Source organism: Hylobates moloch, unplaced genomic scaffold (assembly GCF_009828535.3).
Source record: "Hylobates moloch isolate HMO894 unplaced genomic scaffold, HMol_V3 SCAFFOLD_22, whole genome shotgun sequence".
In the NCBI taxonomy this organism is placed as follows: domain Eukaryota; kingdom Metazoa; phylum Chordata; class Mammalia; order Primates; family Hylobatidae; genus Hylobates; species Hylobates moloch.
The window spans coordinates 9,098,295-9,112,909 of NW_026652297.1; positions in this window are offsets into that span (position 1 = coordinate 9,098,295).

Genomic DNA, 14,615 nt, shown 5'->3' on the forward strand with positions numbered 1-14,615 from the left:
TGGGGTATTAGACTTTAATTTCAATTACGCTTCCTTTGAAACCAGGCAATAGATACTTATTACCTTTAAAGTCCCTAAATAAAAACTCATTGAAATGTCAGAAATGTCCTATAATTTCCTGGATGAGGAAATAGATATTCAGAGAGTTGTTAAAAGCTGTAGGTGCAAGTGGCATTACAAATCAGGTTAGAATCCAGAAATTACCAGTTCTCCATATTGTCCTCTAGAAAGCAGCCATTTCCACTAATTTACAAGAAAAATTTTTGTTAATATAAAAATAGAAAGTGCACCAGATGAAACAGATGTATTTAACAGAAGAGTGGTGTGGAGAGAAAAGCATTGCAACCCCAGACATGATTTTTAATCCTGAAATCACTGTTTTTATGCTCCATGATGCCAGGCATTTGGGTCTTGTTTTCCTCAGCCTCTATGGGGAGTTCAGCATTCTCCTCCTGGAGGAAGAGCTCAAGAATCAATGGAATTCTTATGGTGATATGGTTTGGCTCTGTGTCCCCACCCAAATCTCATCTTGAATTGTAGTTCCCATTATCCTCACGTGTTGTGGGAGGGACCTGATGGGAGGCAATTGAATCATGGGGGCGGTTACCCCCATGCTGTTCTCATGATAGTAAGTTCTCACGAGATCTTATGGTTTTATAAGGGGCTGTTCCTCTGCTTTGCTCTGCACTTCTCCTTCCTTCTGCCGTGTGAAGAAGGACATGTTTGCTTCCCCTTTCGCCATGGTTGTAAGTTTTCTAAGGCCTTCCCAGCCCTGTGGAACTGTGAGTCAATTCAAACTCTTTCCTTTATAAATTACCCAATCTTGGGCAGTTCTTTATAGTAGCATGAGAACACACTAGTATATATGGCTACCACAAAACTTGCCATTTTTTGGTAAAGAGAAGTAAAATAAGTGCATATCTATTAAACTATAAAATGTGCCACTGAACTGATCTTGGGCACCTCTTGTGGTACACATACCCTGATCTTAGGGGTCTTAGGGGAAATGGCTCCTTCTACTGCAGCCAATGCAGAGTCACGGAAAAAGGATGGAAGTAGAAGCACAACAAAGAAGAAGGTGGAAAAGAGGCCGGGAGAGCATGTGACAGCAATGATGACCCCAAACACACCTGTTTTTTTACCAAGTTGGTCCCATGAGCTCCTCCCAACCATGAGACGGAGGGGAAAGACTGGCACCCTGTGGAACCAGAGCAAGCCCTGGGGGTGGGTTAATCACTACAGGTATAACTCACTCTGGCCCTGCCCACTTCACCACACTCAGACTCAGACCCTGATATCTCTCTCTCTCCCTCTTTCTCTCTGTCTCTTTCTCTCTCTCTCTGTCCTGGCATTCAGGGATAGCCTTGGTCTTGCTTCTATAACTACAGAGAAAGGATGGAAATGAAAGACCAATTGTTAGTATATGAACCTCTTAGGTGACATTTTTGGTACTTCCTGGGAAATCACCCTTTTCCCTCACCTCTGGTCCTTCCAGGGTCATTGCCCACCTCCGCACTCCTCCTCACAGTTCAATTTATCCAGGCTCACGTGGGTGTGCTCTTGAGGTGGAGCTAGCAAGGGAAGTTGAAGGTCAGTCGATTCTGTTCCCAGACTGCAGAGTTTCATTGAGAAGGAACAAACGATGACTGTTCTGCAAGGCCACACAATGAACTGCTTTCTCCTAAAGCCATGCCCTTCAGCCAGGAAGAGGCCAAGCACACTTATCAAGTCTTTGCATTTGCTGCAGCGAATCTGTGGTAAACAGAGCAAGAAGGCCCACATTGTCACTGAGGGCCTTCAGAAACCAGTTATTTATTTATTTAGTCAGTTAGTTAATTATTCTGGAGATGGAGTCTTACTCTGTTGCCCAGGCTGGAGTGAAGTGGCGTGATCCCAGCTCACTGCAACCTCTGCCTCCTGGGTTCCAGTGATTTTCCTGCCTCAGCCTCCCAAGTAGCTGGGATTACAGGCACCCACCACCACGCCTGGCTAATTTTGTATTTTTAGTGGAGACGGGGTTTCACCATGTTAGCCAGGCTGGTCTCGGACTCCCAACCTCAGGTGATCTGCCCACCTTGGCCTCCCAAAGTGCTGGGATTACAGGTGTGAGCCACCATGCCTGACCCCAGAAGCCAGTTTTTTACACAGAGCCCTTGGTTGCCTGGTCAAGGCCTATGATCCAATTTAACTATGGCAATTGGTTATTTAAAGTTAAAAGGTAATTTATTTAGTTGGGTTTTGATTGGCCTGGATAATTGCCAAGGACTGCCACTGCGGCCATGCTATGGTGAACATGTTTGCTGTTTACCCGTAACTCATGTCTTCTCTGTCCATGCTCATGGAGCCTCGATTCTGTACAGCTATTCAGTAAGCATGCCACCACTGTCAATGGAGAACCCTCATGGGAGCCATCCCTTTCCTCTTTGCTAGGGATTAGGCTATTGTGAAGTGCTGAGGGTCTATAAGGAAGGGAGAGGGTCCTGTCATGCTGCACTTTCTTCTTGCTTTTGGACTCGTTTAAGGGCCGGATGCTTCGACTGGCTTTGGCCTTCTTCTGGCCATGAGGGTAGATATTACAAACAGAGTTGACAGGTGTGAATAAAGGCCTGAGTCTTTGTTGACACAGCTGGGCTTTGGAATTGCTTCCTTTGGGACACCTTGTTAAGGTGGTTTCTCTGTGGATTGCAGACTACAGCTTCCTAACTGATACAGATACCTCTTCCCAGCTGACCTAACGTAATCATCCACAAAACAAAACCTTCAGCAAATAGTTGATATCAACACTCTGGTTTTGTTATGGCTTCAGGCAAGATGCTGAACTCTGGAGGATTTCTGATTTTTCATTGTGTCATTACACTACAGAGGAACTGGAAATTGATTTGAACAATCAGCATCAGGCTGGATGGCCAGGGAATCCCCTTTTCTGTCAAGACCACAGTCCTTTAACCTCAGAACCCGCTTCCTTTTTTGTTTAGTTCTTTTTCTCTCCCTGAAGTATTTGGAACAGAAATCCATCCATCCGTCCGTCCATCCATCCATCCATCCATCCATCCATCCATCCATCCATCCATGTCTATTAAACCCCCTCCATGTGAGCATTTACCAGTGGGGGTGATGGGATCTCTGTGTGCACTGTGATGACTGGCATTGCTGTGGACCATGGACTATGGGCTCTTTGGTTCACATCCTTCTCCTCCTAAAGCTAGGCTCTTTTGGAGGTAGCATCAGAGGCAGTTCTGGATAACTCAGCCTAACAAAGATTTATCCAGTGCCAATTATGCCAGGGCCACTGCATTAGGTGTGGGGTAAAAGACATACTGCAATCGTGATATAGGAGCTATTGCATCAAAACATGCAGAATGAATTTTGCTGGCTTAGAAGAAAGTTTCTAAGAGGAGACTTAAGAAATGCTGTCTCAGTAACATTCACTTGACAAATGAGGACACAGATCCATAGAGCTTGTCACTCGTTTTACATAAGTTAAAATTCATTAAGCTGCATGCAAGATTTGCATGCTGTACTGTGGGCATGTCTTACTTTAACAAAAAAACCCAAAAAGTAACAAAAGAAAAAAATGTCCTAAATATCTTTTACCAGCACTAAAAGGAATAAAGGCACTTCTTTGAATAAAGGGAATATCTGTGATATTTTACACATTTTAAATTCACAATAGTGGGAATGGTCCAATTAATTTCTATTTCTCATTCCTCTTCTGCTAGAATCTCTTCTAAATCTTCAGTTTCAACTTCGTTTCCAATAAGATGCTTTTAAGTATGTGTTGTTTTTTGCAGAAAACATGTAATAGGACAGTTATTATCTCTGTGTTAATCTTAGATTTCAGATTTGTGCCTTGCAATTGCTAGGTCCCACTTTGGGTCAGGAATGGTCACAAAGATTCAGAATGGCCTAGATGTTTGCATGGGAACAAGCATATCACACATCCACTGCCCAAAGGCTGTAAGGTTCAATGACCTGGCTGCTCAATTACCTGGTGCTTGGGTGGGGGACAGGCCATACATCCTAATGGCTCCTGTAGTTGTTATTTTCACCCGGCCTCTGAGGCCGGCAGCCTCTTGGCCCTGGCCAGTATGTGAGGCAGATGCTGTCATGTGGCAATTCAATGGTCTGTAGGTGCCCAACTGCTTCCTCCCACATTTTACAGTTTCTTCCCCTCCACCTTTAATTGGTGGATGAGCCCTGGTGACATGTCTTTGCTCTGATGGTGGCTATTTGAGAGGGCTGGCAAGTCAGTCCGTTATACATAGGTACTGTCTGTGGCTAGCTCTGGGCCCACAAGTGGCTCATAGATGCCTCTCGTTTGTGGGAGCTTGAAAGGTGGATATCATGGAAGTAGAGAGTAGATTGATGATTACCAGCAGCTGGGAAGCAGGGGTGATCAGAGAGGTTGAATAATGGGTACGAAGATACAGTTAGAAGGAGTCAGTTCTAGTGTTCAATAGCACAGTAGGGTGACTATCGTTAACGATAATTCATTGTATATTTTAAAATAGCTAGAAGAGCTGAAACGTTCCCAACATTAAGAAATGATAAATATTTGAGGTGCCATATCATGGTATCATTTCCTGCTCTCTGAGGATCTATGTATGTTACCTCAGGCCACGTTGTGTGTGTGTGGGGTGTGTGTATGTGCATGTGTATGCACACGGGCTTGTGTCCTGGGGTGGGAGTCTCCTCTCAGTCACCCAGGCAAGAAGCAGGTGGATTAAGTTTATGATTGGGCTAAACATGGAAAAATACAATCCAAGGTGAAAGCAGAACCTGCTGTTCTCTGTGTGTCTTATTGTGAGTATTAATGTTAAACACTCTTAGGTTTGGGATAGCAAAGCTTACTACTGAGAAAAAAAAACTGCTGGCCCACGCACACTCGATTAGCGCAAAGCTGCCGTTTATCTCCTTCACTGAGCTAAGCAGCCATCAGGTTAAGAAGAGGGCAGGGGAGAGGGGGGCACAGCCTTATTGGGATGAGGCTGGCCTGCCGCTGACTCCCAGCTGGTACAGCAGTGACCTCTGCTGGCAGGATTTTCCCCTCCAGTGTGCACAGAGTAGGCGTTCCCTGGGAGTCTGTGTGGTTCAGTAGTGTTCTTCAGAGAGATGCCCCAAGACTGATGCTCAGGCAGAGGGCCCACTGGGCTTTCCTGCTAAAACTGTCACTAAGGGCTGGGGTTACGCAGTCAGGAGTTGAGACAGATCCTTACCCTTGCTTCAGGGGACTTTCTCTCCAACACATATGGCTTCTTTACGTTACTCATTTTCAGATCTAAACATATTTCTTTAAAAATATGTTCTCAAAAAGAACAAAACAAGTGTTGCCGGGCGCAGTGGCTCACACCTGTAATCCTAACACTTTAGGAGGCCAAGGCGGGTGGATCGCTTGAGCCCAGGAGTTCAAGACCAGCCTGGGTAACATGGTGAGATGCCATCTCTACAAAACATTCAAAAATTAGCTGGGTTTGGTGGCACGCGCCTGTAATCCCAGCTACTCAGGAGGCTGGGGTGGGAGGATAGCTGGAGCCCAGGCGTTTGAGGCTGCAGTGAGCTGAGATCGCGCCACTGCCCTCCAGCCTGGGCGACAGAGTGAGACCTTGTCTGAAAACAAAAACAACAAGTGTCACCCAAACAAGTCCATGACATTTCTTGAGAATAACGCATTTACAATCTGACAAGGTGATGTGAAAACACTCGCAAAACTTTTGTGTGTGTGTAGAGGACGGGAGCTGAAGCATCCTTTACAAATACCTGAATCCTACTCCTCACTTCAGCACACCACATCTCACCCACAAATCAGTGTGAAATGCTGCTGTTGGACAAGGTCTCGGCAGAGCTTTTTCTTACCTATCCTGACATATCCATAATGGAATACTCCAGGCTAGAAAGCTACACAGCCAAGTTGAAGCGATCGTGACGGCTTTGAGGGTCCCTCATGCAGAGTTACTGACTAAGCAGCTCTTGTCCACAAAGCTCTTGTCCCCGTGGGACCATGTGGTGGCACTTGATGGCCATTCCCAGCGCACCCGCCCTTCTCTGATCACCATGTTTGTCCTTGGGGTGGGGCCCCTGCAGCCATCTTCTACTATAGGGCTCTGTCCCTTTCGGCAGAGCTCATCAGATCATGGGGGAACCAGTCTCTTTAGTGGGGGTGGGGAAGGAGGGCCGTGGATTCCTTTGCCTGTGAGGTCCTGTAGGGCTGGCTAGCATCTTCCATAGAGAAGGCTGATGATTAGCACAGACAGAAATGAAGAAAGGTGACACGGGGGACACAGAGATGACAAGAGGTGGAGAGAGGGAAGTTTTCTGCTTCCTGTTTCCAGATCTCCCGGTCCTCCCTTAGTTTCTATCTTTTTTCCTTCCACCATCACAGTTTGCTTAAGCAACTAAAGATCCCTAAGACACGAACTTCTGTTTAGTTTGCATTTAATACACAGCAGAAGAATTCCAAAAAGTTTTACTTGAGAGCTCAGAATTGGAATTATCTTCATTCCAACTACCAAGAACCCTCGGAAAATTGTATGGCCTCTGTTCATCATATTTGCTGGTTAAATAAGAGTTAAGCAGAAAACTTTTTTTCTCTTTGTTTATATCTCTATTATTAAAAATATGTCTAAAATGTAAACACAAAAGCAAAAGATTGGAAACAAATGCTAGCCAATTATTAGACAATGGGTTAAAAATTCATACAATGTCCCATGATTTGAGGGGGCCTAAACAAATTAATACAATGGAATACTACGCAGTCACTAAAAGAATAAGAGAGATCCATATGTCCCAGCATGGAAAGTTTTCCATTATCTACTGTTAAATAAATGAAATAAGGCATTGAGTGGCATGTGTAGTGTGCTCTCATTTATATACAACAAGAAAAAGAAAGGAAAAAATTTGTAAGTTTAAATGCACACACACACACACACACACATATATATAATATATATATATATATGCTTAGATATGCATGGGATATCTATGGAAGGACACCCAAGATCTGGTAACAGTGTATACTTTTAGGGAGAAACCTGGGGGCAGAGAGGCAGGGAGACCATTTTTCTCTGTGTACCCTTTTGCAGTATTTGAAAATTATTTTTTCTGTGTACATGTATTAGCTTTTAAAATACATACATAATACATAAGTACACACAAATGTATTATCTCCCTTTCTACTACAATTACAGAGTGGTCATTTCTCTTAATCATACAAGTTCCTGGAACTTGAGGTAGGTAGATCTTCATACATGTTCACACTGGTTGGGTCACCTATTCTAACATGTTTGCTTTCACGCATAAAAGCCATTGAGTGGCCAGGTAAAGGCAGGAAGAAGTGAAGGCTGGTGTTCCTGGAACCACACAAAGTGAGGGCAGAAGGGAAACGTGGAGGGTGTAGTCTGAGCACCAGTAAGTTGATATATGAGGTTGAGGAACTGCCAGTCAGTAAACTGGGGCTGTCATTCCTGTGTGGATTGTCATCACTCAGAGCAGTGGAGTCCTTGGACTTGGGCCTTCACTTGTTGCATTGATTAAATGGTGAAAACAAGACCTTCTTTCCAGGTTCTTCTGAATAAAGATGAAAGTATGTGCCTGGCTCAGTTAGTCTTAGCTGGATGCAGAGTGCTTTGTTGTCATTTTGACAAATTTTTCTTTAATGTGTCCTGAAAGGAGGTGCGTACCCTATATTAGTAGAGATTCTGAGTGTCAACTTTGATGTTAGATGTCTTGGATGTGGATTCAGACTCTGCTCTTGAGAGGTTATCATTAGAAATATCTCTGGTCCCTTTGAAGACCTTTTTTTTTTTGAAGAGTGTGTTTTCACTCGTTTTGGAGAACTTGATTTCACTCAGCATGGATATCTTTGTCTATCAACTGGGGAGAACCAGTCTGAGACTGAAGCTAATGCAGAGGAAAGTAAGAGAGAAAAGGGACGGAGAGTGAGGGGTTGAGAGAGATATCATTTTGCTAGAGCCCTTGAATTCAGCTTTGCTTAAAGCCAGCTATATCCTCCCCATATCATGAACAATTGGGTTTCTATTTCTGGCAATGGAGAAGGTCTTGACTCAGTTTCCTCATTCTTGTGTTGAGATGTAAAAAAACACGTGCTAGAAACCGGCTTATATGCTTCCTTCCCAATCCCATCAGGTGGCCACCAGTCACCTGATCCTGATTTCAGATATGGTCTGAAGGTGGGGCTGATGAATAAGAGGGTTAGGGGTTGTTTCTAAAGGAAATTCAGGTGCTTTCACCCATAAACATAGAAAAGGACTCAGCAGGAAAACCCGTAGCTTTCCTCCACACTGGGCAGGATGTAGTGGAAGACTTGTACTCACTGTTTTTTAGGGTAGACGCCATCAAAAATTCTGAGAGGCAAATGCCTTGTGTGGGCAGCTGGAAGCAGTAAGGTGAGCTTGGTTTCCCAGGAAGTTTTTCAGAGAAATGAGAGAAGTAGGAGTGTCTGTGAAATCACTGAAGGACTTTAGTAGGGCTCTGGAGATTGGGTCCCAAGGTTCTTCCCTCCGTTTTCTCAGGCCAAACTTGTGCAGCCTGGCCAGACTTCTGTGTGGCCTAGGTGTTTCCTCACTGCTCAGGAAAGAACGTCCTATTAGTTGTTTGAAACTGAAATTGGCCAATGAGTTCTACTTCTACCACGACTGCTGATGCTCCCTTCCTTTCTGAAGAGGTTCTTCCCCGTTAGGGTGACCCATCATCCTCATTTGCCTGGGACTGTCTCAGTTTTAGCACTGAATGTTTTGCATCTTGGGAGAGTCTTCAGTGCGAGGCACACCAAGGCAGTTGGTCATCTGGGGTGGCGAATCGGCACACTTCATAGATGACTTGCATTTGACCGCAGCATGCTGATGCTGGGAACATCCCGGAGGAGCTCGCTGGCTGACGGCAGAGGCAGAATTGAAAACGGCTGAACCCAGAGAGCTGTGGTGGGGCTGGAGGTCAAGGCAAGCAGAGGTGTGAGGGGCTGTCTCACACAACACGGCAAGGAAGAGGCTTTTGATGGGGCCTTTGAATTAGGTATTGAGAAATGATCACGTCTGTGGGTGGGGCTGGGGTAGGGATGGGAATGAACATTTCAGCATGGTCAGAGCTTGTATACACAGACAGCATGATGAGAAGCCAGGCATTTTGGAGAGTGATGACAGCCGCCCCCTCAACACTTGCAAGGGGGGGAGTAAGTGTACAGATGGAGGCATATATATCATGTGTCTAAATATTTAAAAGTTATAAACCAGGCTAGCAAGTTCTTAATTAAATATATTCTGTTCTCCTCCCTTGACAAATGTACTTTCACAGCAATCTGGAAGACCGTGTTGGAATGTGGAATTCCTAGTTTCTGGCATTTCCTGCAGGAATGAGACAGCAGGGGAAGAGGTGGGCCAGATCTTCTCCCATCCCCTCCTCCCCTCACCCTGCTCCCTCCCAGGGTGCTAGGGGCCTCAGGCACACATGTGGACGCTGAAACTCCATCACAAACTCGGTCCACAACCCCTGCAAACAGCTGCCCTTTGGCTGCCCCCCGGAGTGTGGCACTGGCAAGGAAGCGGCCAGAGCAGGCCTTGAAAGTCTGCAGGGAATTCTCAGGTTCTGGGTACCAGAATGCAGTCTCTGGGGATGGTGTGGACATTGGGTGGGCACATCCCTGTTGGCCCTGCAGACTCTTTGCCCCGTGCGGCGGGGCACCTCTGGAGGAGGGCAAGCACGGAGCCCTCCTGCCTAGGTCTGAGAATGATACTGAGTCCTGAGCAGTTGCCGGTGGCTGGAATGCTGTCGTGTTCAGCAGGAGCAGCAGCAGAGAAGGCTGATTCCCATCGTGATGACAGACGACGAAAATGGCGGCCCTGAATTCCTACCTCTGGTCTGTAGGAAGAGGAATGTCAGAAATAATGGAGTCTGATTTGGAAAGACCTGGGACATGGCCTGATGCTCTTCCACTCACCACACTCACGCAGACGTCGAGCACGTCCAAATCAATGTGTGGAACCTCCCTTTCTGGCCCAGAAGTTCTGAGAAGCTTGACATTGAAAATGGCCTAAGCTACCCACTGTCTCAGGTCGCTAGAGTTCCAGAGAGAAACCAACCACTCCAGAGGTGAGTCGGCTTATTTCTGGCAATACCCACTACTCCCGTGATGTGACTAACCTTTTTGAAGTAGACATGTCGTTTCCTTGTCCTTCCATTAGAGGGAGCAAATGTGCATAAAGTAATCGATGACCCAGACGTTTAGCAGAGGAGCTTGAAGATACCTTCTGAAGCTGGTCTGCACTGCAGATTTTAACTCCCTGGTCCAAGCCTTCGTTTCTCCCGTATATGACCCCTTTGAGTATCTGACTAAAGGTTCCAGATGTTAATTATTTATAAGGAAAAATAACACACACATACCCCACCCACCCCTGCCCCCCAACACTCATATTTTCATTTTTTCCTGATTGAAAAGATAAAAGTATGAAGGCTTCTACTTGCCTTGGGCCACATGAGACCATATTTCACCCCCAACGTAATAACAGCCTTGTTTAGACAGTCCTTGACATTTCCTAGTATTTTTAGAATTTCTTCCTTTTCACCGATCCCTGATAGATGACTCCAGGACTCTCCAGCTCTGCTATGAATAATGCTGTGCTCTTCTAACCCTCACTCTGCTGTGAGAGTCCGGGCTGCGCTATTGAGCTCCAATCCCTTTTGCCTCTCCTAGCAGGCTCTGGAACGCAACTGCCTGGGATTAACTCTGTTTATCCACATACCAGCTGTATGGCCTTGGGTAAGTAATTTAACTTCTCTGTGCTTGGTTTTCTCGTTGGGAATGACCCGTCGTTGTTGCTTACCTCTGAAGATGTCTGCCATCAATTCCTTCCCTCCCTATAAGTGTCTGTGACTCCCCCACTGAGGACTAGAGTCTACTCCTTCACCCCCTTGAAACTGGGTGGGCTGTGGCTGCTTTAATGCCAGCCTGGTCACGCCTTTAGATGACTCCAGCCTCATCACCATCTAACTGCAACTGCGTGAGAGCCTCTGCCCAGCTGATCCCAGTCAAACCACAGAACCATGCGAAATAATAATAAATGGTTGTTTTAAGCCACTGTTTTGTGACACTGTACAGCAAAAAGATAAGCACACTAAACATTGATGGCAATGATAATAGTGTTTCCCTCATGGGGTGATATGAGGATTAAATGAGTTAATCTTCATTAGATGCTTAGAACAGCACCTGGCAGTACTAGTTGCCATATAGAATATGTCGAATAAAAAAAGGAGTGACCTAGGTCTCTGAAAGTATTAGGGTCTCAGGCCAATAAACAATCATTTTCAGGAAAGGACAGTATTTTTTATTGTTTTAGCTCTAGGTTCTTCCAAAAAATACCTTAGTCAATGTGGAATCAGTATGTGGGGATGACAACAGTGTCTTGGAGACCAAAAGGCTCAGAGTTGGTCCTGTCTGGCCTGGGCAAGCCCCTTAACCCCCCTGTGCCTCAATGTCCACAGCTTCCAAATGAAGACAGTCATCACGCCACCACAACAGGACTGCTGTGAGGGATGAAGCAGACAGTAGTTGTGCAAAGATCATAGACTCTAACCTTATTGAGACACCTTGTTTCTGAACCCTCCATTTGTGTCATTCTTTCAGACATTGATGTCTGTACTTCCCTGGGCTCTTCTCTGCCTTAGTTTGTTATATGGACTATTATTTGACTCATCTTTCAAATACAGATGATCCTTGACTTATGATGAAGTTATGTCCCAATCAACCCACCGTAAGTAGAAAATATAACAGCATAGGCCAGGCATGGTGGCTCAAGTCTGTAATCCCAGCAATTTGGGAGGCTGAGGCGGGTGGATCACCCAAGGGCAGGGGTTCATGACCAGCCTGGCCAACATGGTGAAACCCATCTCTACCAAAAATAACAAAAATTTCCCGGGCATGATAGCATGTGCCTGTAATCCCAGCTACTCAGGAGGCTGAGGCAGGAGAATCGCTTGAACCCGGGAGGCGGAGGTTGCAGTGAGCCAAGATCGCACCATTGCACTCCAGCCTGGGCAACAGAGTGAGATTCCATCATAAAAAAAAAAAAAAAAAAATCTACCAAATAGCTTAGCTTAATCTACCTTAAATGTGGGTCAAATGCTTACTTTAGCCTGCAGTTGGGCAAGCTCATCCAATGCAATGCCTATTTTATGATAAAGTGTAGAATAGCTCATGAAATTTATTGAATACTGTACTGAGTGAAAAATGGAATGCTTGTATGGGTACTCAAAATGTGGTCTCTACTGAACGTGTATTGCTTTTGCATAATCAGGAAGCCAAAAAATTGTAAGTGGAAACCTCAGAAGTCAGGGATCATTTGTATTGGTGTTTTCTGGATTCTTCCTTCTCTGTACAAGCTTCATGGGGGGACATCTTGCACTCCTAGCTTCAACAATTCTAAAACCCAAAGACTATCCTTGATCCATCCCTAGCGCTCACTTCCCATATATCATCAAACATCAAGTCCTGCTGATTCTCTCTCTGAAGTATCTCCCAAATCCTCCCCTTTCTCTCCATCTTCACTGCAATCACATCATCAGTTAAACTAAACTAAATTTGGCCTAAGGATGCCTTCATACTCAAGTTTGAAATGAACTGCAACCTTACTTAGTATGTAAACTAACTAAATGCCTAAACTAACAGCTGAGTCTCAAGTCAGTTCAGCAGCTGAGCTTCAGTCAATCTCAGGCAGCTGACTGATTCACGTAAGGCAAAACACTGAGCTGTAGCCAATGAAGCTGCCTCTGTACCTTACTTCTTCCGTTTTCTTCTTATAAATGCTGCCTATGTTGTAGGCTGGAGTTCTTAAAACCTATTCTGGTTCTTAGAGGTCCCCAATTCACAAATGGTTCTTTGCTCAATTAAACTCTGTTAAATTTAACTTGTTTAAGGTTTTTCCAGTTAACAAATCCAAGCCACTATAATCTCCAGCCTGCACAATTGCAGTAGCTTCCTAACTGCTCTACTTTTGGCCGCTACTGTCTTCCAAGCCATTGTCTACATTTCAGCCACAGTGACTTTTTTGTAATACAAAACTGATTAAATATACCTCTTCTTGTCCCAACCTGCTTTAAATAATTCAATGGCTTTCTGATGCTCTTAAGATCTTCTGGATCTTAAGAATAAGATCCAAATTCTTAGCATGACCTTGAAGGTTCTGCATGGTATGGCTCCTGTCCTCTAGTCTGATTTTAAATCAATTTCTCATGTACTCTGGCCACCACTGGCCTCCAAAGAACTGTGTTCCCTCCACAGGCTGCCCTTGATATCTGTTAGTTCCTCAACCTAGAAACTCTCTCTCTTTTCAACTCTTATTTATCTTTCAGATCTCAGCTCAAAAGTTACTTCCTCAGGTCTAGGTCTGAAAAAAAAGTTACTTCCTCAAAGACAGCCTCCCTTGAACCTTCCAACTAGGTTACGTTCCCCCATTAGATGTCCTCAGAGCACCATGCAGCTCTTCTGCATAGCATTTAGTATGGTTGTAATTAATCACCTTTTTAGCCTTTTGTGTTCCCCACTATGTCACAGGCTCCAGGGATTATTTATTTTGTCCATTCTTGTGCTGTACTCCCACCTCAAATATATTTTGAATGAATGAAATACAACTTTCAAATCCTTACCTCAAGTCAGTCTCCTGAACTTCCAACCCAGGTATCTCGTTTGTTGGCAACACCATATTTCTAATTGTTCAGGCCCAAACCTTGGTGTCATTTTTGATTCCTCTCTTTTTCAACCGCTAGCATCTATACCATTAGCAAATCTATCAGATCTGACTTCAAAATACATCCAATATCTAAGCCACACAGAGTGTACCTCCTAAAGGAAGAACATAACCCAACCTAGGAGGTTGTCCTGTTTCTTCCCAGACTGTGAACACAGAATTTCTTCGGAACAAAATTGCAAAGGGAAAAAATAGAAAATCTATAGATCAAAAGACAAGTATATCAACTAATTGTAGTATGGGACTTTAGTTGGATTCTGATTCCAATTGTAAAAAATATATATATAATGATGAGACAACCAGAAATTTTAACGAATGGAACTTGATATTAAGGAAATGTTAATTTTTAAGGAATGGTAATGATATGGTTATATTAAAAATGTTGTTTACCTTTTTAGAGATCTGTATACTGACATATTTACAGATGAAATGGTATGATGTCTACGATCTGCTTCAAAATAATACAGTGGAGAAGGAAAGTAGGTGAGGGTATTGATGAAACAACATTGGCTGTGAATTGTTGATTGTCGAATGATGGGTACACTGGGCTTCACCAAACTATTCTACTTCTGCATAGGCTTGAAAATTTCCATATTACAAAATGTAAAAATCTATCTCCAGAATGTGACCCATTTCTTACCATCTCCACTACTCCCACCCTCTTCCAAGCCACTGTCATCTCCTGCCTGTACTGCCACAGCCTCCTATCTCATCTGCCTGCCTCCACCCTTACCCCGGGCTGTGGTCTATTCGCTACACGCAGTAAGAGTGATCCTTGTAAGCACATCAGATCCTTCCACTCTCTGATGGAGTCCTCCAAAGGCTTCTCATCTTGCTAGGATATTGTGTTACCTCTCTCTGAGT